General features: G+C 53.2%; 1 protein-coding gene across 1 annotated transcript in view; it reads right to left on the reverse strand.

Annotated features, from left to right (window-relative positions):
• The window catches only part of NEBL (nebulette), a 402,240-nt gene that overhangs the window by 252,846 nt on the left and 126,504 nt on the right, over window positions 1-22,890 (reverse strand). The gene's annotated exons all lie outside the window — the stretch shown is intronic.

Consider the following 22,890-nt stretch of genomic DNA (forward strand, 5'->3'; position numbering starts at 1 on the left):
GGGACAGCACTTGTGCCAGCTGGCCCTTGGGGAAGGTTAACTCACTCTGGAGTCAGAGGGGCTAAGCCTGGGAGTGAGGGTTGTGGGATGTAGGGGTAGAGCTCCAGGATGGGGACCAGGGCTTTGGGATGGAGGGTAAATCCTGAAGATTGCAGGGCGGTGGATTTGGGAGCTGAGGTGCATAGAGCCTGGAAACTGCAGGGGGGCATGGAGGGTTGATGTGAACATTGCTCCTCCCTGCTTGAGAGCCTATACCCAGGCACAGCATTGTCTTTGTCCTCATTTGCTTTCCAATGCAGGGGTGAAAGTAATAAACTTTCTAACTGGTTCAAATCATTGTGTGTGCACTGTCCTTAAAATAGGGGTTACAAAAAGTACGGTCTGACGTTATTTATTAAGGACTGTCTTGTATTCACATGCATTGCAGCTCTGGAAGTACTGGTTTTGTAACTGAATTTAAAAAAATGTCTCTTCTCGCTGTTTTGGTTGCAGACCCCTGGGTTAGGGAGACCAGTGACTAAGACTGGAAGCCAGAGCAGATACGCAGAGAGGGTCCCCAAGCAAAATAAACAAATAAATGGGAAAATACAGAACTCTGCTGGCTGGCAATGCTGTGGGAGAGGTGGGCTTCTTCTTGGGAGGCTCCAGCTGAAGGAAAGTGTCACAGGACTGAGACTGTTGCATGCTATCAAGTAAGTTTTCCACACAGACAGAGAACATGTTAAACCCCAACAAACTGTGAAGAGTGACTAGTTCTGCATGAAGATACAAAAAGAAACCTTTGGGAGACAGAGAGGAAGCTGTGCTAGTCTATACACTATCAAAACAAAAAAGCAGTCAAGTAGCACTTTAAAGACTAACAAAATAATTTATTAGGTGTGCTTTTGTGGGACAGACCCACTTCTCCAGGTCTGTTCTGGTCTGGCTATGGTCTGAAGAAGTGGGTCTGTCCCACGAAAGCTCACCTAATAAATTATTTTGTTCGTCTTTAAAGTGCTACTTGACTGCTTTTTTTGTTTTGGGAGACATGGTAGATCAGTAGCCTTGAGTCTACTGTCTTTCATTTAAAAAGGAGGGTGTCTTCTACTATTGATTCTACCAGGTGACACACCCAACTGGGAAGTTTTCAGCAAGGAGAAACCAAAAATCAATAAGTGACTAATATATTATGACATTTTCACCTCTAGCTACAGAGCTGAGGGTAAGAACACTTAAGCAATAGTGGAACTGGATAAGTGAGAAAAACAAAATAAATGTTTTCAAATTATATTATTTGGAAATAGATGACTCTCTGGAAAGCTTTTAACTGATGCTGCTTAACTCTTAACCATATAATTTTATGCAGGATCTGAAGGACTGCTCCCCTTAGAGCAAGCGGGAAGCAGTGAGATACCCTGGGTGCGTCTGTGTAAACACAGCTCGCTCCTGCTTTACTTAGATTTGTTAGGCAGCAGATGGAGTGATATTTTGCCCATTACAATTATTTTGTGACCCAACACCAGCTATGTTTGGGTTAGGGCTAACGAAATATGGTTATCTATGTTTGTAAATTTTGTGACAATAGAGAAAAGCAGAATTTTGCTAATCTATTCCGAGGGCTCACAGTTAGCAGAAAAATCTTTGCTAAGTAGCGGCTCATTTCAGAGCTCTGTAAGAGTAAGAGGAGGTGAGGGAAGGTTATTTCGTTCAGGAGGCTATACGCCATCCTCTGCCTTGATTGGTTTGGCCTGTTCTTGCCCCCTCTCCCCGCCACACATACACCACCACCATTCAAGAACAAAGCTAATAGGCATTATTAAGAGTCTCTTTTGTATATTAATTGTGTTGGAGCTGTGTTTCTTCTACCATGCTTGCTAAGAGTTGAAATCACTGGGAAGACGACAAAAGATGGATGGCAGCAGATGGTGACTGACAGGCAGCAGGGTGGCAGTGGAGAGATGTGACGATTGTCCAGCAAGGCAGTTGCAGAGGGGTGACAAGCAGCCAGCAAAGCAGCAGTGGACTGCAGTAAGCAGATGGCAAGTGACCAGCAGAGTGAGCAAGATGCTTCTTTATCTCTCTCCACCCTGGATGGGAGGTGAACGCAGCAGATGCACCTGGGAACTCTGGGTCTGCTCTGACCATGGGCAGGAACTGTGAGTGTGTTACAGAGGGTTGCACATGTGAAGGAGACATTTATATTGCTGAACTTCAGAATCTGAGAGGAAAAGGCCACCACCCACCCTTCTTGGGGTGGGACTTTTACTCATGCTTCATGTTTTTGAACCCTGTTTGTGGTGTTTTCCCAAATTAATGCCAAATTATATTTCTCCCTGAAGTTTTTTTTCTACACTCAGTCTCTGTGCTTGAAAGTGGAGATTGCCACTCAGGTGCCCAGCAATGATGTTTCAAGCTAGTGCTGTGCTGGATGGATGGAGAGGAACCCCTAGATCAGGGGTCTGCAACCTGTGGTTCCAGAGCCACATGCAGCTCTTCAAGGCCTTCTTTGTGACTCCCAATGCTATAATTGCACACGAAGAAAAAAAAACACTCCTGATTATTTTCGATAAATGGTGAATGTCTAAAAGCCCAAAAAGGAACAACTCATATCTAAACAGAAAATGATACGTGATCTCAGAACATTGGATAACTCCCCCTCGTGTCCTCCAGAGAGAGAGAGAAGGTTCAGGAGTGAAAGACAGGAAGAAAGTGGTACAAACACATACGTAAAGTATGAGGAAACAGAATACATAAAAAGTTTGTGAACATCCTGCAGAAAATACATATCACATTATAAATCACTGTGGCTGGGGCTACACTAGAGAGTTTTGTCAACAAAAGGAGCCTTCTGTCGACATAACTCAGGGAGTATCTGCACACTTAAAGCATTCTGCCGACAGATTCCCAACAGAACTCTGCATTTGCCTCGACGGCATTATCCGTCAAAAATTTGAGGCATAACAATCTCTCGACAGAGTACTGTCAAAGGAAGTGCAGTGGAGACACTTCTTTCGACAGAGAGGGCTTCCAGTTGCCAGGCAGTCCTCTTTGCAGAGCTGCCGTTCTGCTTTCTGGCACCAGAGGGCAGTGCAGTCTGGCAGCTCTCTGTCAACAGAGCAAGTTGTATGTAGATGCAATTTGTTGACAGAGGTTCCATTGATATTTCCCTGTCTACAGTAACTTCTGTCAAAAGATGCTTCTAGTGCAGACATAGCCTGTGTGTGAGCTGTTCTTAAAATTGGGGTTACAAAAAGCATGGTTTGACATTATTTATTAAGGACCATCTCTTATTCACATGTATTGCGGTTCTTGAATTATTGAATTTTTTTTTACCAAATTGGAAAAACTGGCTCTTCTTGCTATTTTGGTTGCCGACCCACTCCCTAGATACTGGACCTGGCCCTGATTGCTGCTGTCTGCATCTGGCAGAAGGGTTACAAATTTTACAGAAATGTAGCACTTTGAAGACTAACAAAATGATTTATTCGGTGATGAGCTTTCATGGGACATGGAGTGACAGTGAAAAACCCATTACAATCAATGTACTACATTGATTATAGTGAGAAGTTATGCCACACACTCTCTAAGAAACTGAGGAACTACTTGATCAGTATCCTGTACAGCAAGCAGGACAGGATCAAGAATGACCTCTCTGACCTGGAAACTCTCATCAATAATCAAGCTTCCACACAAGACCCTATAGAGCAGGACTTTTTCTACACTAGACAAGAAATCTATAATACACTTTTCCACTCCCTACAAAAAAGAAAGAACAATAAGCTATGTAAATTACTTCATACCTCAGGATACCACCATTACAACCATTTCAACACACCAGATAATATTGTTAACCTTTCAAGCTACAAACAACCCAGCTAAAGAGTCTCTTTTATCCCAGGGTCTTTATTTTTGCCCCACCACTTCCACGAACCTAATACAATTTTGTGGTGATCTCGAGGCTTTCTTTCATCGTCTCTGTCTCAGAGAATATCTCCAACACACCAATGAGCATCAGTCTGACTTGCTAGATCCACCCCCGCCACCAACAACAAACAAGAAGAGTTCTACGTGGACTCCCCCCAATGGGCATAATGACAGTCTAGATTTCTATATACATTGCTTCCACAACCATGCACAGGGTGAAATTGTATGCAAACAACACCAAATAAAATAAAATCTCAACTGTGCTGAACGCTATGCTGTTCAGAGTTTCAAAGTAATTCGGACATTATAATCAAGCCAGCTGATAAAGTGAGTCCTATCATCATCATGAATAAGTCAGACTGGCTATGTCTACACGTGACGCCTACATCGAAATAGCTTATTTCGATGTACATTGAAATAGGCTATTTCGATGAATAACGACTACATGTCCTCCAGGGCTGGCAACGCCGATGTTCAACTTCGACGTTGCGCAGCACAACATCGAAATAGGCGCAGCGAGGGAACGTCTACACGCCAAAGTAGCACACATCGAAATAGGGATGCCAAGCACAGCTGCAGAAAGGGTCACAGGACGGACTAGCGCTTCCGGGGCAACAGCTAGCCGCTCCCTTAAAGAGCCCCTCCCAGACACACTCAGCCTGCACAGCACGTGGTCTGAGGAGCCATAGGCACACAGACCCCGGGCGACGCAGGCATGGACCCCCAGCAGCAGCAGCAGCAGCAGCCAGAGGTCCACCCAGCCCTCCCAGCAGGAGCAGGGCTTGCCCTGCTCCATGCCATGCGGGAGGCAGCTGAGCACCTCCTTGCTACACCGGAGGAGGAGCTGCCCCCAGGGCAGCAGGGCTCAACCCCCAACCCTGCAGCACCCCACCCCCACCCTCGCCTCACACGCCGGCAGCTGTGGAGCTACCCCACCACCACCGACTGGTGGGAGCGGCTGGTGCTTGGGGAGTGGGATGACGACCGCTGGCTCAGGAACTTCAGGATGAGCCGGCAGACATTTATGGAGCTGTGCCAGTGGCTCACCCCTGCACTCAGGCACCAGGACACCGCCATGCGGCGTGCCCTCACAGTGGAGAAACGGGTCGGCATCGCTGTCTGGAAGCTGGCCACTCCCGACAGCTACCGATCCGTGGGGGAGCAGTTTGGTGTCGGCAAGGCCACCGTCGGGGCTGTCCTCATGGAGGTAAGAGAACCCACGGGGGGAGGGCAGGGCAGGGGAGTGGGGCCCGGGCAGAGGAGGGCAGGGGAGGGGAGGGGAGGCCAGGGCAGGGGAGCGTAGGGCAGGGCAGGGCAGAGGAGGGCAGGGCAGGGCAGGGCCATGCACACCCTGCTCACCCCTCATTGGTGCTGTCCCATGTGCTTTCCCTGCAGGTTGTGCGTGCCATCAATGCCATGCTCCTGCACAGGCTCGTGAGGCTGGGGGACCCAGATGCCACCATCGCGGCCTTTGCCACCCTGGGCTTCCCCAACTGCTTCGGGGCTCTTGATGGGACTCACATCCCCATCCGTGCCCCGCATCACAGTGGAGGACGCTACATCAATCGCAAGGGCTACCATTCTGTGGTCCTCCAGGCCTTGGTGGACAGCCGGGGATGTTTCCAGGACATTTATGTGGGCTGGCCTGGCAGCACCCACGACACCCGGGTTTTCCGGAACTCGGGCCTGTACCGCCGGCTGGAGGCGGGGACCTACATCCCCCAGCAGGAGATCCCTCTGGGGGACACCACCATGCCCCTCTGCGTCATCGCAGATGCGGCATACCCCCTCCGGCCCTGGCTCATGCACCCGTACACGGGCCATCTCTCCACTAGCCAGGAGCGCTTCAACCAGCGCCTGAACCATGCGTGCCAGGTGGTGGAGCGCTCATTTGGCCGCCTGAAGGGACGCTGGAGATGTCTCCTGACCCGCCTGGATGCGGGCCCCAACAACATCCCCCTGATTGTGGGTGCCTGCTGCGCCCTGCACAATTTGGTGGAGAGCAAGGGGGAGGCCTTTTTCCAGGGCTGGGCTGTGGAGGCCGGCAGGGCCGACGTGCAGCCACCCGCTGCCCCCAGTCGGCAGGTGGACCCCGAAGGGACCCGGGTCCGGGAGGCCCTGCGGGCCCACTTGGATGATGAGGCCGCGGGGTGAACTCTGCCAGGCCCCCCAGTGCCCACCCCTTCCTCCACCACACTCCCTGCCCCAACGCCCACACCATGGAGCACCCAACCGCACCCCCCTCCCACTTTTCCTGGACAAATGACAGCACGCACTTGTGGCTGAACTTAAACTGCTTTTTCTTTTAGAACTTTTTTTTTAACTATAAATATAAAACAAAACAAACTATATACAACATGTGTGGACCCAAAGTAATATGTACAAATAAAACAATAGTAAGAAAAAAGTGTGTTCAGTAATAAAAAGAAAACCAGGGATGATAAAGGGGAGAACTATTTACATGGGGGGGACGGGGCAAACGGGAGGCACAAAATAATAAGTTCCAACTATATACAAGGGGGAGGGCCACGTCCCGGGCCCCTCGCCCCTAAAGTCCGGCACTGGGCGTGGGCGGCCGGGAGCCCCGCCGCGGCTGCAGCCCTGTCCGGGGCTGCCTGGGGGCGGGGCGGACCGGAAGATATGCCCGGCGAGTCTCAGCTGGCTCCAGGGGTCCCTCGGCGCTCCGGCCCTCGGCGGTGGGTGGCGGGGCGACGGCGGACGGGACGGCGACGGGCGGAGCAGCTGGTGGTGCGGCGGGTGGAGCAGGCACGTCGGGCGCTGCGGCGGCCGGCGCGGCATGGGGGGCCAGGAAGTCCACCAGGCGGTTGAAAGTCTCCATGTAGGCCCCCCATGCCTCTTGGCGCCAGGCCAGCGCCCGCTCCTGCAGCTGCAGGTGCTGCTCCGCGACCTCCAGCTGCTGACGGTGGATGGCCAGCAGCTGGGGGTCCGTTGCCGTCGGCTGGTGGTGGCGCGGGGTCCGCCGTCTAGCCCGCCGTGGGGCCGGTCGGTCCTCGGCCGAGGGGCTTGCCTGGAGCGATGGCCCCGGAGGGCTCTCCGGGACCACTGATGCCTTGCCGGCGCTCTCTTCCAGTCCTTCTGATGGTGCAGGTGCGGGATACAGGAGAGGAGGGGGGAAGAAAATGGAGACAGGCGTTAGTGTGGGCCCCGAGCCGTGGCCTTTGTCCCCCCAGCCCTGTGCTGCAGGTTCCCCATCCCCGTCCCCGGGAGATGCTGCTGTGATGGATGGGGCTCAGGGGTCCCCCTGCACTGCACCCCGCCCCCTGGTGGGAGCGACTCTCCCTTCACTCCGCAGGGTCTGACAGGAGAGGTTTCTCAGGCCACAGATGCCCAGTTTCTCCCAGGAGTGACAGCACCAGCTGTCGGAAGAGACAGTCCTTCCAACCCGTCCTGGGGAGAAGACCCCAAGGGGTGCCCCTCTGGGATGCAGCTTTCCCCCTCCTCAGGATGGCTGCCTTCCAGCTCTCCCTTCCCCTAGCCTCTACCTGTGGCCCCCGCCCTCCCCCCCCAATTCAAAGCCAGCTCGGCTCCTCCCTCCTCTTTGTTCAGGGCAGAGGTGTCACCTGCCAGCTGTAGCCCCACGATCATCCTTTGCCCCTGGGAGCTATTCGGCTCTTGTTGCTCATATCTACCCTGAGTCTCCCTTTTGCACTCCCCCCACTCCATCACATGCTGCTGTTGCTGCTGCTGCTGCTGCGCGGTGTCCCACCCCCTCCTCCTGGGGGCCCCTCGAGGTTCCGCTCCCCCCTGCCCCGGAGATGGGGCATGGCACTGTCGTGCGGGGTGGGGGGGGCAGGGGCTGATGCACTGCTGTGAGGGACATGGCCCTGCTGTCCTTGGGGCCATGGCCATGTGAGCATGTGGGGGGCCCTGGACACATATCTATTACCCCCGCCCCTCAAGCCCAGGGGTGTACACCAGAGGCGGGTACATACCTGTCGGTCCACTCCCACGGTCCGGAGATCCCCGGGGGGCGGAGGCCCGGCTGCTGCTCCGGGATAGCAGGAGGAGGATCTGCAGCCCGGATTCTGCGGAGGAGGAGCCCCCCTCCTCCTCCTCCTCCTCCTCCTGCCACGATGGCCTAGGGGTGGGCTCCGGGGGGGGCCCCCGGGGTGCGGGGCTTACCTCCGGGGCGGACTCCGGCTGAAGGGCCTGCTGGGGCTCGTCGGCCGAAGTATCAAGGGTGGCCAGAGGGGAGGAGGTGTGCCGGGGGCCCAGGATGTCCCTGAGCTCCCTGTAAAAGGGGCAAGTGACAGGGGCGGCCCCAGATCGGCCGGCCGCATCCCGGGCCTGGGAGTAACCCTGCCGCAGCTCCTTCACCTTACTCCTGACGTGATCAGGAGTGCGGCAGGGTGACCCCGGGCAGCCAGGCCGTCGGCCAGCCGAGCGAACACATCCGCGTTCCGCCTCTTGCTCCCCATTACCTGGAGCACCTCCTCCTTGCTCCAGAGCCCCAGCAGGTCCCGCAGCTCGGCCTCCGTCCAGGAGGGGCCCCGCTGCTGCTTGCCAGCCTGGCTGCCTGCCTGGCTGGGCTGGCTGCCCTGGCTCCCCTTGGGGGGGGTCCCCTGGGGGCGCTGGGGGGGGCTGCCGGGCAGCCATCGCAGCTGGGGTGGCTCTCTGTGCTGGCTGAGGAACGGGCAGGCTGGCCGCATGTCTGGGCTGCCGCCTGCACGTTCCCTCAGCTTCCTGCACAGGAAGCTGAGATGGGGGGGACCTTTAAGGGGCCGCTCCACGCAGCCACCATTGAGCTGAGGGGCTGCAGAGAGCGTCTCTCAACCGCTCAGCTGATGGCCGCCATGGAGGACCCCGCAATTTCGACTTTGCGGGACGCGCAACGACTACACGGTCCCTACTTCAACATTGAACGTCGAAGTAGGGCGCTATTCCTATCCCCTCATGGGGTTAGCGACTTCGACGTCTCGCCGCCTAACGTCGGAGTTAACTTCGAAATAGCGCCCGACACGTTTAGCCGTGACGGGCGCTATTTCGAAGTTAGTGCCGCTACTTCGAAGTAGCGCGCACGTGTAGACACGGCTACTATGAACAGGAGGCAGCTAGACATCTATCTAATACCACATTTTACAGACCGCTTTCCTCAGATCCTACTTTAGAATTCCAAAAGAAACTACGCCATCTCCTTAAAGAACTATCTGTCTCTACTTGAGACCAAATTCACTCAGACACATCATCTGAGCCTCGACCTGGATTATTCTATTTACTGCCTAAAATCCACAAACCTGGAAACCCAGGACGCCCCATCATTTCAAGTATTGGCACACTTACTACCGGACTGTCCAGCTATGTAGACTCCCTCCTCAAACCCTATGCCACCAGCACACCTAGCTATCTCTGAGATACCACTAATTTCCTGAGGAAATTACAACATTGGAAATCTTCCTGACAATTCCATGCTTGCCACCATGGATGCAGAGGCTCTCTACACCAATATTCCACATGAAGATGGACTACAAGTTATCAGGAATACCATCCCTGATGTTACCACAGCAAATCTGGTGGCTGACCTACGTAAATTTGTTCTCACCCACAATTATTTCCAATTTGGGGATAACTCATACCTCCAGATTAGTGGCACTGCTATGGGCACTCGCATGGCCCCAGCGTATGCTAACATTTTTATGGCTGACTTAGAGCAACAATTCCTTAGCTCTTGTCCCCTGTTACCCCTCCTTTACTTATGCTACATCGATGACATCTGTATCATTTGGACTCACGGTAAAGAGACTCTCAAAGAATTCCACAGAGGTTTTAACTATCTGCATCCTACCATCAGTCTCAGCCTTGAGTATTCCATGCAACAAATACATTTCCTAGATACCGCAGTACAAATCACCAATGACCTCATCGACACCACTCTCTGCTGGAAACCCAGTGACTGCTACAGTTACCTATACGCCTCCAGCTTCCATCCAGCTCAAACCACATGATCCATCATTTATAGTCAAGCCCTTAGATACAATCGCATCTGCTCTGATCCCACTGACAGAGACCAAAGCTACAAGACCTCCACCAAGCATTTATAAAACTGAATTACCCACTGGGAGAAGTAAAAAAACAAATTGAAAGGGCCAGACGAATACCCAGAAACAAGTTACTTCAACATAGACACAACAAGATCAACAACAGAACACCACTTGTCATCGCCTATAGCCCCCCAACTCAAACACCTGCAATGCATCATTAAAAAACTACAACTTATTCTGGAGCAGGATGCTACACTCCAGAAGGGCCTAGGTGACAGGCCTGTCCTTTCCTATAGACAACCATCTCACCTGAGAAAAAGTCTCAATAGCAATCACAGGCTACACCACAGTAATACTAATCCTGGAATTTTTCCTTGCAACAAACCCTGCTGCCAACTTTGTCCACATATTTATTCTGGGGATACCATCAATGAACCTAACCATGTTAGTTACAAGATCAAAGGCACATTCTCATGCACTTCCAGCAACGTTATATATGCCATTATGGGCCACCAATGTCCTGCCACTACATACTTTGGAAAGACTGGGCAAAACCTTCACCAAAGAATAAATGCACAAAGAGCAGACATCAAGAAACTCAATACACATAAGCCGGGCAATGAACACTCCAATGGAGTGGGCCATTCTGTTAAAGACCTGAGCATTTGTGTCCTGGAGCAAAAAGAATTTAAAAACAGATTAGAGCAAGAAATTTGTGAGTTGGAGTTCATATTCAAATTTGACATATTAACACATGGTATGAACAGAGACATCAGTTACCTCATGCATTACAAGGACTGCTTCCCTTCCTTTGATGCTTGTAATTATTTTGAGCAGGACAGCTAACATCCCTCTACTTCTCACCCCGCTCCTTCAATCCTATTTGATTTGTCAGCTTTTCTTGCTTTTTTTTTTTTTTTTGGTCTTCTGTACTTACAAATGTCAGTCTGTATTGGAAATGAGATTGATCTGATGAAGTTGGTCTTTCCCTCGAAAGCTCATCACCGAATAAATCATTTTGTTAGTTTTTAAAGTGCTACATTTCTGCTGCTTTGTTTTGTTTCAGTACAGACTAACATGGCTATGTCTCAGTTACTGTTCAGATTTTACAGAGGGAGCCATATTCCATATACTTCCTCTGGGAAAGAGCATTTTAGTGTTTTGTCTGTTTTGACCTCATCGGACCATGTCACTATGACAGATTGGCACCTGATACTGACCTTAATGGATTCTTAATGGATGAATCCAGCACTTGGATTTAAAATGCTGCTAATAATTCATAACCCTATAAATGAAAAACAAAATCATTTGTCTTTGGTGTTATACAGTGCAATGTGCCACCCTAGTGCTTCTTGTTTTGCAAGGCAAATAACTTCTACAGCCATGGATTTTTTAAAAACCTGGAATCTTTCAGATACTATAAATATTAGACATGTTTAAACAGAAACTAGAGTGCCAAAACATTCATGAGAAAAGTATACCATATTCACTGGGCTTCTTATTCAGAAGCCATTGTGGATTATTTAAATTGCCTACTACAGAATTCATTTCATTTGCATGAAGAAATTGTGACTGCACTGACACCACTGATTGTTACTGGGTGACAGACATAGACTGATTTTCACCAACTGATCTAGGTTTCATTTTTTCCCTGCTGCACATAAAGGAATGTTTCTCCACTTTACAGTATTCAGACAGAATGAGATCTTCCAGGAGGCAAGTTATATCGCATCCAGATAATGTGGGGCTCTTGTAACTTCTTCTGAAGATGCACCTGGTGCTGGCCGCTACTGGAGACAGGATACTGGACTATATGTACCACCAATCTGATCCAGAATGGTAATTCTTATGTTCTTATATGACTCATGCATTAGAATTCTATTTTGTGACAAGATTCCAAAGAGGATCTGCTAAGCTCTTGGAAACTTTATTTCAACATCAAAGTAATTTACAAAACGAGGCACTTTATTAAGCTCTGAGATGTCGTCTTGGTTCTGTTATGTAGTGAATGTTAATGAGGGGCTCATGTTAATTTAAAAGCAGATACATTGTACAATGGAGCTTTGTGCAACCACACCCGATTAGTAAATGGCAACCATAATCTGATTCTTGTCTGCAGAAGAAAGATATCGTCTAAGACAAGACGTTTTCATAGCATCCAAGACTTGTGGAGTTCCAAGTCTGACATTTCATGCAAATCGTTATTGAGCTCAGCTGCACATAAGTGTAAACTCCAGCTTAGAAAAGACAAGTGTGGATTTAGTGCTGGTGAAAGGCATCACTTTAATGGCCCTGGTGAATGAAGCCCTCTGTTTATATTCAGGACAACGGGCAATCAAATTCACACACCCATATTGCCTTTCAAGAATGCTTCAAAGCTGCTGAAGGGTGAGCTTCCTCTAGGCCCTGGGGCAATAGATGTATTTCACTCCTCATGCTCACTCAGTTCTTAGAAAAGATTGATAATTGGTGCAGCAATGCTAAGTTTGTGAAACAGGAGCTAGAACTGAGCCATACCAAACTAATCTCACTGAGGCTACGTCTACACGTGCAGCCAACATCGAAATAGCTTATTTCGATGTTGCGACATCGAAATAGTCTATTTCGATGAATAACGTCTACACGTCCTCCAGGGCCGGCAACGTCGATGTTCAACTTCGACGTTGCTCAGCCCAACATCGAAATAGGCGCAGCGAGGGAACGTCTACACTTCAAAGTAGCACACATCGAAATAGGGATGCCAGGCACAGCTGCAGACAGGGTCACAGGGCGGAGTCAACAGCCAGCCGCTCCCTTAAAGGGCCCCTCCCAGACACAGTTGCACTAAACAACACAAGATACACAGAGCTGACAACTGGTTGCAGACCCTGTGCCTGCAGCATAGATCCCCAGCTGCCGCAGAAGCAGCCAGAAGCCCTGGGCTAAGGGCTGCTGCACATGGTGACCATAGAGCCCCGCAGGGGCTGGAGAGAGAGCATCTCTCAACCCCCCAGCTGATGGCCGCCATGCAGGACCCAGCAATTTCGACGTTGCGGGACGCGGATCGTCTACACGGTCCCTACTTCGACGTTGAACGTCGAAGTAGGGCGCTATTCCTATCTCCTCATGAGGTTAGCGACTTCGACGTCTCGTCGCCTAACGTCGAAGTTAACTTCGAAATAGCGCCCGACGCGTGTAGACGCGACGGGCGCTATTTCGAAGTTGGTGCCGCTACTTCAAAGTAGCGTGCACGTGTAGACGCAGCTTGAGGGTACTAAATGCTGATAAAATGGGAATATCTTTTAATTCCTTTTGAGGTGGTCTTGCTTCACATCAGAATCCAACAGGTGACATCTGTATCTCATTCATGGATGGCTTCCCAGAGTAAAAGAGGAAGGAAATGGCATCTGCCCGGGAAACATAGGGAAAAAGAGCACTGCTGAAACCATGCCTGACTTTGCCAAACATCTCAAACCATGTGAGAGGCCATAGTGCACTGAAACAAACTCTTTACCTTCAAAACTTTATCCTCATTTAAAGCTATGTGGAAAGTAAGAACAACACAAGCAACGCTCCTTGTTCAGAAATGACAACATAACCTATCAGTTGGAAGGAACCTCCATGAAGGTGTGTGTTTCAAGACTGGTTTTCAGAAACACCATGTAACTTTTCAAGGGTTTCTGGAAATTTGTAACGTCCAAAAGCAGCAGCTGGGTTTACACATTTGCATTACTCCAACAGGTCTGCACTCCCCCGATCTCTGGCACCCTCATCCCTGATACTACGCACCACCCTTCTCAGCCTATAAATGTGCCAATGTAGGGCATCTGTAAATGGGACAGCCAACACTGCTAACAAAACCTGGGAACTGAACTGACAACCATTAGGCTGTGTCTATACTATAGCATTATAGCATTCCTCTTTCAAAAGAGGTATGCAAATTAGGGAAAATGAAAATGAGGCATAGATTTACATATCTGGTGCCTCATTGCATATTCCTCTTTCAAAAGAAAAAAAGCAGTGTAGATGTCGCTCTTTCAAAAGTAAACCCCAGCTTCAAAAGAACCCTTCCTCCTAAACCAAAATAGGAAGAAGGGTTCTTTCGAAGATGGGGATTACTTTTGAAATCTGTGCCTCATTTGCATTTTCGATTTCCCTAATTTGCATGCCTCTTTCAAAAGAGGAATGCTAGTGTAGACGTAGCCTTAGAGTTTAAGAATTTTACAGCTTCTACTCAAGAGCCAAATTTTCAGGCTGAAGGCTGTCACAGACTCCTAACCTCTGCAGATTGGACCCAAAGGAGGCAATACAGGAGGAGGCATAGCTCAGTGGTTTGAGCACTACCTTACTAAAGCCCAAGCTGTGAGTTCAGCCCCTGAAAGGCCATTTAGGAGTCTGGGGCAAATAGATAAGTTTAAAAAACACAAAATGGTGCTTGGTCCAGCCAAGAGGGCAGGGGACTGGCATCAATGACCTCCCAAGATCCCTTCCAGCTCCATAAGGTGTGTGTCTCCATGTAACACACACTTCAATCTGTGGATTACACAAGCAAAGCAAGTGAGAAATGCCTATAATGTAAAGCATGCACATTTTGGTCACTGATACCATAATTTATAAGTTATCATAATTCTAACATATAAAATCATATTAAAAGAAGTCTTCTACCTGCATGCAAAACCTGTAATTATGCCAGCCACACATATAGATCAGCATGTGAGTCCACTGACATTGAAATCCCCAGTTTAGACTCTTACTACTTGAGCTATAGAATTAATTACTAGCACCTTTGGGCTACGTCTACACGTGAAGCCCACATCGAAATAGCTTATTTCGATGTAGCGACATCGAAATAGGTTATTTCGATGAATAACGTCTACACGTCCTCCAGGGCTGGCAACGTCGATGTTCAACTTCGACGTTGCGCAGCACCACATTGAAATAGGTGCAGCGAGGGAACGTCTACACGCCAAAGTAGCACACATCGAAATAGGGATGCCAGGTACAGCTGCAGAAAGGGTCACAGGGCGGACTAGCGCTTCCGGGGCAACAGCTAGCTGCTCCCTTAAAGGGCCCCTCCCAGACACACTCAGCCTGCACAGCATGCGGTCTGAGGAGCCATAGGCACACAGACCCCGGGCGACGCAGGCATGGACCCCCAGCAGCAGCAGCAGCAGCAGCAGCCAGAGGTCCACCCAGCCCTCCCGGCAGGAGCAGGGCTTGCCCTGCTCCATGCCATGCGGGAGGCAGCTGAGCACCTCCTTGCTACACCGGAGGAGGAGCTGCCCCCAGGGCAGCGGGGCTCAACCCCCAACCCTGCAGCACCCCACCCCCACCCTTGCCTCACACGCTGGCGGCTGTGGAGCTACCACACCACCACCGACTGGTGGGAGCGGCTGGTGCTTGGGGAGTGGGACGACGACCGCTGGCTCAGGAACTTCAGGATGAGCCGGCAGACATTTATGGAGCTGTGCCAGTGGCTCACCCCCGCACTCAGGCACCAGGACACTGCCATGCAGCGTGCCCTCACAGCGGAGAAACGGGTCAGCATCGCTGTCTGGAAGCTGGCCACTCCCGACAGCTACCGATCCGTGGGGCAGCAGTTTGGTGTCGGCAAGGCTACCGTCGGGGCTGTCTTCATGGAGGTAAGAGAACCCACGGGGGGAGGGCAGGGCAGGGGAGGGGGGCCCGGGCAGAGGAGGGCAGGGGAGGGGAGGGGAGGGGAGGCCAGGGCAGGGCAGAGCAGGAGAGGGCAGGGCAGAGGAGGGCAGGGCAGGGCAGAGGAGGGTGGGGGAGGGGAGGGGAGGCCAGGGCAGGGGAGCGTAGGGCAGGGCAGGGCAGAGGAGGGCAGGGCAGGGCAGGGCCATGCACACCCTGCTCACCCCTCATTGGTGCTGTCCCATGTGCTTTCCCTGCAGGTTGTGCGTGCCATCAATGCCATGCTCCTGCACAGGCTCGTGAGGCTGGGGGACCCAGATGCCACCATCGCGGCCTTTGCCACCCTGGGCTTCCCCAACTGCTTCGGGGCTCTGGATGTGACTCACATCCCCATCCGCGCCCCGCATGACAGTGGAGGACCCTACATCAATCGCAAGGGCTACCATTCTGTGGTCCTCCAGGCCTTGGTGGACAGCCGGGGATGTTTCCAGGACATTTATGTGGGCTGGCCTGGCAGCACCCACGACGCCCGGGTTTTCCGGAACTCGGGCCTGTACTGCCGGCTGGAGGCGGGGACCTACATCCCCCAGCGGGAGATCCCTCTGGGGGACACCACCATGCCCCTCTGCGTCATCGCAGATGCGGCATACCCCCTCCGGCCCTGGCTCATGCACCCGTACACGGGCCATCTCTCCGCTAGCCAGGAGCGCTTCAATCAGCGCCTGAACCATGCGCGCCAGGTGGTGGAGCGCTCATTTGGCCACCTGAAGGGACGCTAGAGATGTCTCCTGACCCGCCTGGATGCGGGCCCCAACAACATCCCCCTGATTGTGGGTGCCTGCTGCGCCCTGCACAATTTGGTGGAGAGCAAGGGGGAGGCCTTTTTCCAGGGCTGGGCTCTGGAGGCCGGCAGAGCCGACTTGCAGCCACCCGCTGCCCCCAGTCGGCAGGTGGACCCCGAAGGGACCCGGGTCCGGGAGGCCCTGCGGGCCCACTTCGATGATGAGGCCGCAGGGTGAACTCTGCCAGGCCCCCCACTGCCCGCCCCTTCCTCCACCACACTCCTGCCCCAACGCCCACACCATGGAGCACCCAACCGCACCCCCCTCCCACTTTTCCTGGACAAATGACAGCACGCACTTGTGGCTGAACTTAAACTGCTTTTTCTTTTAGAACTTTTTTTTTTAACTATAAATATATAAAACAAGAACAAACTATATACAACGTGTGGAACCAAAGTAATATGTACAAATAAAACAATAGTAAGAAAAAAGTATGCTCAGTAATAAAAAGAAAACCAGGGAGGATAAAGGGGAGAACTATTTACATAGGGGGGACGGGGCAAACGGGGAGCACAAAATAATAAGTTCCAACTATATACAAGGGGGAGGGCCACGTCCCGGGCCCCTCGCCCCTAAAGTCCGGCACTGGGCGTGGGCGGCCGGGAGCCCCGCCGCAGCCGCAGCCCTGTCCGGGGCTGGCTGGGGGCGGGGCGGACCAGAAGATACGCCCGGCGAGTCTCAGCTGGCTCCAGGGGTCCCTCGGCGCTCCGGACCTCGGCGGTGGGTGGCGGGGCGACGGCGGACGGGACGGCGACAGGCGGAGCAGCTGGTGGTGCGGCGGGTGGAGCAGGCACGTCGGGTGCTGCGGCGGCCGGCGCGGCATGGGGGGCCAGGTAGTCCATCAGGCGGTTGAAAGTCTCCATGTAGGCCCCCCATGCCTCTTGGCGCCAGGCCAGCGCCCGCTCCTGCAGCTGCAGGTGCTGCTCCGCGACCTCCAGCTGCCGACGGTGGATGGCCAGCAGCTGGGGGTCCGTTGCCGTTGGCTGGTGGTGGCGCGGGGTCCGCCGTCTAGCCCGCCGTGGGGCCGGTCGGTCCTCGGCCGAGGGGCTTGCCTGGAGCGATGGCCCCAGAGGGCTCTCCAGGACCACTGATGCCTTGCCGGCGCTCTCTTCCGGTCCTTCTGATGGTGCAGGTGCGGGACACAGGAGAGGAGGGGGGGAAGAAGAATGGAGACAGGCGTTAGTGTGGGCCCCGAGCCGTGGCCTTTGTCCCCCCAGCCCTGTGCTGCAGGTTCCCCATCCCCGTCCCCAGGAGATGCTGCTGTGATGGATGGGGCTCAGGGGTCCCCCTGCACTGCACCCCGTCCCCTGGTGGGAGCGACTCTCCCTTCACTCCGCAGGGTCTGACAGGAGAGGTTTCTTAGGCCACAGATGCCCAGTTTCTCCCAGGAGTGACAGCACCAGCTGTCGGAAGAGACAGTCCTTCCAACCCGTCCTGGGGAGAAGACCCCAAGGGGTGCCCCTCTGGGATGCAGCTTTCCCCCTCCTCAGGATGGCTGCCTTCCAGCTCTCCCTTCCCCTAGCCTCTACCTGTGGCCCCCGCCCTCCCCCCCCAATTCAAAGCCAGCTCGGCTCCTCCCTCCTCTTTGTTCAGGGCAGAGGTGTCACCTGCCAGCTGTAGCCCCACGATCATCCTTTGCCCCTGGGAGCTATTTGGCTCTTGTTGCTCATATCTAGCCTGAGTCTCCCTTTTGCACTCCCCCCACTCCATCACATGCTGCTGCTGCTGCTGTTGCTGCTGCTGCTGCTGCGGGGTGTCCCACCCCCTCCTCCCGGGGGCTCCTCGAGGTTCCGCTCCCCCCTGCCCCGGAGATGGGGCATGGCACTGTCGTGCGGGGTGGCGGGGGGGCAGGGGCTGATGCACTGCTGTGAGGGACATGGCCCTGCTGTCCTTGGGGCCATGGCCATGTGAGCATGTGGGGGGCCCTGGACACATATCTATTACCCCCCACCCCTCAAGCCCAGGGGTGTACACCAGAGGGGGGTACATACCTGTCGGTCCACTCCCACGGTCCGGAGATCCCCGGGGGGCGGAGGCCCGGCTGCTGCTCCGGGATGGCAGGAGGAGGATCTGCAGCCCGGATTCTGCGGAGGAGGAGCCCCCCTCCTCCTCCTCCTCCTCCTCCTCCTGCCGCGATGGCCCGGGGGTGGGCTCCGGGGGGGGCCCCCGGGGTGCGGGGCTTACCTCCGGGGCGGACTCCGGCTGAAGGGCCTGCTGGGGTCGTCGGCCGAAGTATCAAGGGTGGCCGGGGGGGAGGAGGTGTGCCGGGGGCCCAGGATGTCCCTGAGCTCCCTGTAAAAGGGGCAAGTGACAGGCGCGGCCCCAGATCGGCCGGCCGCATCCCGGGCCTGGGAGTAACCCTGCCGCAGCTCCTTCACCTTACTCCTGACGTGATCAGGAGTGCGGGCAGGGTGACCCCGGGCAGCCAGGCCGTCGGCCAGCCGAGCGAACGCATCCGCGTTCCGCCTCTTGCTCCCCATTACCTGGAGCACCTCCTCCTCGCTCCAGAGCCCCAGCAGGTCCTGCAGCTCGGCCTCCGTCCAGGAGGGGCCCCGCTGCTGCTTGCCAGCCTGGCTGCCTGCCTGGCTGGGCTGGCTGCCCTGGCTCCCCTTGGGGGGGGTCCCCTGGGGGCGCTGGGGGGGCTGCCGGGCAGCCATTGCAGCTGGGGTGGCTCTCTGTGCTGGCTGAGGAACGTGCAGGCTGGCCGCGTGTCTGGGCTGCCGCCTGCACGTTCCCTCAGCTTCCTGCACAGGAAGGGAGGGGGAGGGGACCTTTAAGGGGCCGCTCCATGCGGCCACCATTGAGCTGAGGGGCTGGAGAGAGCGTCTCTCAACCCCTCAGCTGATGGCCGCCATGGAGGACTCCGCAATTTTGACGTTGCGGGACGCGCAACGACTACACGGTCCCTACTTCGACGTTGAACGTCGAAGTAGGGCGCTATTCCTATCCCCTCATGGGGTTAGCGACTTCGACGTCTCGCCGCCTAACATCGAAGTTAACTTCAAAATAGCGCCCGACGCATGTAGCCGTGACAGGCGCTATTTCGAAGTTAGTGCCGCTACTTCGAAGTAGCGTGCACATGTAGACACGGCTTTGTAGAACTGCCACTGGAGTATGACATGACATACTTTCCCAGTGGATTTACCACAAGCTGTAGAACACTGATTGTGATATCCCTACACCAGATATGACCTGGTTTTGGAGCTTGGTTATACACACCAGATGTGTTCTGTACAAGATCCTTTAATGTTTTACCACATACGGCTAAAGTTAGTTTTAAATAAGATACAGGTTGAACCTCCCTAAACGTGATCTCTCTTGTCCAGCAAAATCTGTGGTCTGGAAGGATTTTCTGGACTCTCTGTACAGCTCTTTGAGCCTCTCTGTTCATTTGTGAGAATGTGAGATGCTCGATTATCAAAATAACATTTCTTTCAGAATGACATACTCTGCTGCAGTGAATTTTGGCCCATTGTCCATCACTACTTGTTATGAAATAGTGATGTTAACACTGCAACATGTTACATCTTTCTCCGTTCAGCTGTAGTTTTATGATAATGACAACATTCAAATGACTGTTTACAGCTTATAAAACAGTTTAAAATCTTCCAAATTGTCAAAATTTTCTATGTTCTTCTGCTTCATCAGCTCAGACTGCTTTGTTCCTTGTATAGCTATAAAAAGAACTAAATCTCCCTTCAGTTGTAACTGCTGTGAAAATTTTTTTATCCATTAAGCCAATAACTAGACTGTCTCTAATATTTTCATGCTTTGCATTTCCAGAATCAGTTTTCAGACAACGTATGCAGATGTCTTTTGAAAACATGATTTTCTGCTGGCTCTTGCATTCTCTGGTAGAAACATCTTCTTTTATAAATTATATTTGTTAAGGTATAACATATGCATCAAATATAGCCAGAACCCTTTAACAGCATCTTTGTGACTATCTTCAGAAAGGCCAAATGATTTAACGAAATGTTCCACCTGCTTCCTCATAGAATACATTAAAGAAGATACTTTTACACCAGTGTTTCCTCAAAGCTGAGTGCCTGTGTGGCTGCTCAGAACAGATTCAGATGCTGTCCAGCTTATTAGCAGAGTGCCCACATCTAGCTTTTTTGTTTCTGCTAGCAGTGCATATTCACAAATGCCTCTGTGCACATAAAAAATTTAGTCCACACATGAATGGAAAAATTCCACACATGGACATAAATGATTAGAGGGAAAATTTCTGTACATCTCCCATTCCTTTGTGGATCTTGGTTGCAAGAGGAAATCTTAAAAAATATTTTTTCTAGTCTGTCCATTCTGAATATTTTCAAAAATGTGATCTGGAGCACTAAAGAACAGCGTGTTGATGAGATCCTGCAATCTTTGTTTCTTTTTTTCCCTTCTGTTTACAACCTTTGTTGCTGTTCTCCTTGGCCATGGCTACACTAGCCCCGGCCTTTCAGAGGGAGTGTGGTAATGAGCCACTTTGGCAGATGCTAATGAGGTGCTGCCATGAATATACAGTGCCTCATTAGCATAACGGTGGCCGTGCATGTTTCAAATGTGCCGCTTTCAAAATGCATGCCACCAGTGTAGATGGGGGGGTGTAGTGAGCCGTTATGGCCTCCTGCTGATTCAGAGGCAGAGGAGGCTGCACAGAGGCCCTGGTGGGCGGGCCCGGAGCCAGAACACCAGTGGACTGCCCCTCAGAGGGCGGGGCCTAGGGCTAGAAGGGCCAAGGGCAGGCCTCGGGACCCATTAAAGCCGGGGCCTCCGGGAAGGGAGGAAGGCCCTCCGCGAACTCCCCAGCGCCAGGGGCAGAAAGCCCGCTACCGGCCAGCTGGTCCAGAGAAAAAAGCCCCCAGTGGCCTCGACCCACCAAGCCAGCCACGGATCCAGATGCCCCAAGGGACCTACCCGGACTTCCCAGACCTGCCAGGACCCTCACGGCGGTGGAGACCCCGCCACCTTGGAGGAAACCCTGGACCCTGCCAGACCGGCAAGGGTGAGTGACCACAAGGCCCCAGGAGCAGCCTGCCCTGGAGCTCCGGTGGACCCCTGTAGCGCTCAGGCCCAGGATCGCCCCGGGCCCACCGCGCTACCGCCGCCAGACTACCCCAACGATGTGGACATGACTGACTGGCCGGAGCCCCCAAAGGTGGACGATCTGGAGGAGGCCGAGCCCGCGGGACCCTCTGACCAGATGGACTGGAACCTTCCCCTGGTGGAGGTAGAGGTAGGAAGTGGCCCAGGGAACGACGCTGCCGAACCCATGGCAGTGTGTTGCGGCCTGGATCCCCACCGCCGTGGTCGTGTGTGAGCAATCCGCAGGGCCCCGGGCCGGGTCGCAGTGGAGTGGGAGGGCCTGTGACCCCCTACCCTCTCCTTGACAGGGCAAGCCCGTGCTGGGCCTGCACTCCAAACCCTTGTGCTGCTGCCCCGCCCCAAACTGAGGGCTGGGCTGCGCTTGCCTTACAAACTGTGAACTGCTGCCCCGCCCTGGACTGAGGGCTGGGCGGGGATTGCATTAAAACTGTGAACTGCTGCCCCGCCCTGGACTGAGGGCTGGGCCGGGATTGTATTACAACTGTGAACTGCTACCCCGCCCCGAACTGAGGGTGGGCCGGGATTGTGTTACAACTGTGAACTGCTGCCACACCCTGAACTGAGGGCTGGGCCCGTACTCTAACTGTGAACGGCTGCCCCGCCCCGAACTGGGGGGGCTGGGCTGGTGCTATAACCCTTTTTTTGGTTGCCGCCCCGCCCTGGGCCAAGGGCTGGGCATCCCCGGACTCCTACAGGGGGCCTTTCAAAAGGACCCCCAATTTTGAAAGCCCCTTCTTCTTAAAACCAAATGGGAAGAAGGAGCATTCAAAGTCCCGGGGGTCCTTTCAAAGGGCCCCTGTCTACACGGGTGGCGTGCATTTTCAAAGGAACACTTTCAAAACATGCACAGCTGTCACTATGCTAACGAGGCACTGCATATTCATGGTAGCACCTCATTAGCATCTGCCAAAGTGGCTCATTACCACACCCATACATAGAAGGGCGTGCACCTGCTCCACAGGGTGGGGGTGACGCAATGGCTAGTCGGCCGCATACAGGACTGGTGGTCCCAGGCCACACACAGGCCATCCCCACATGGTATGCAGCACCCCATGGTGTCCCACCATCGATGTCCAGCACCTGCTTTCAGTAGACAGTGCCACAAGCCTCCCTTCTTTCAAAAGAGGGCTTGTCGGCCACGGGACCTGTCCGCGAAGTTTCCTGCCTCCCTTCTTTCAAAAGACGGCTTGGAGCTGTGTGGATGTTCTCTTTTGAAAGACCATGGTGGCACTTCGAAAGAATGGATCAAAATGTCGATCCACTAATGGCATCAAGTGCTCCCTTTTGACAGCCACTATTTTGACCGCCAAACATCGATTTTTGCCCTTTCGAAAGGGTGCTTTCATGTAGACATAGCTTATGGGAAAGAGCCATCAGAAACTTCCTTAACTGCCTCCTAGTTTGGGGTTCTTAGC

The sequence above is a fragment of the Carettochelys insculpta genome, chromosome 2 (assembly GCF_033958435.1).
Source record: "Carettochelys insculpta isolate YL-2023 chromosome 2, ASM3395843v1, whole genome shotgun sequence".
NCBI classification, from domain to species: domain Eukaryota; kingdom Metazoa; phylum Chordata; order Testudines; family Carettochelyidae; genus Carettochelys; species Carettochelys insculpta.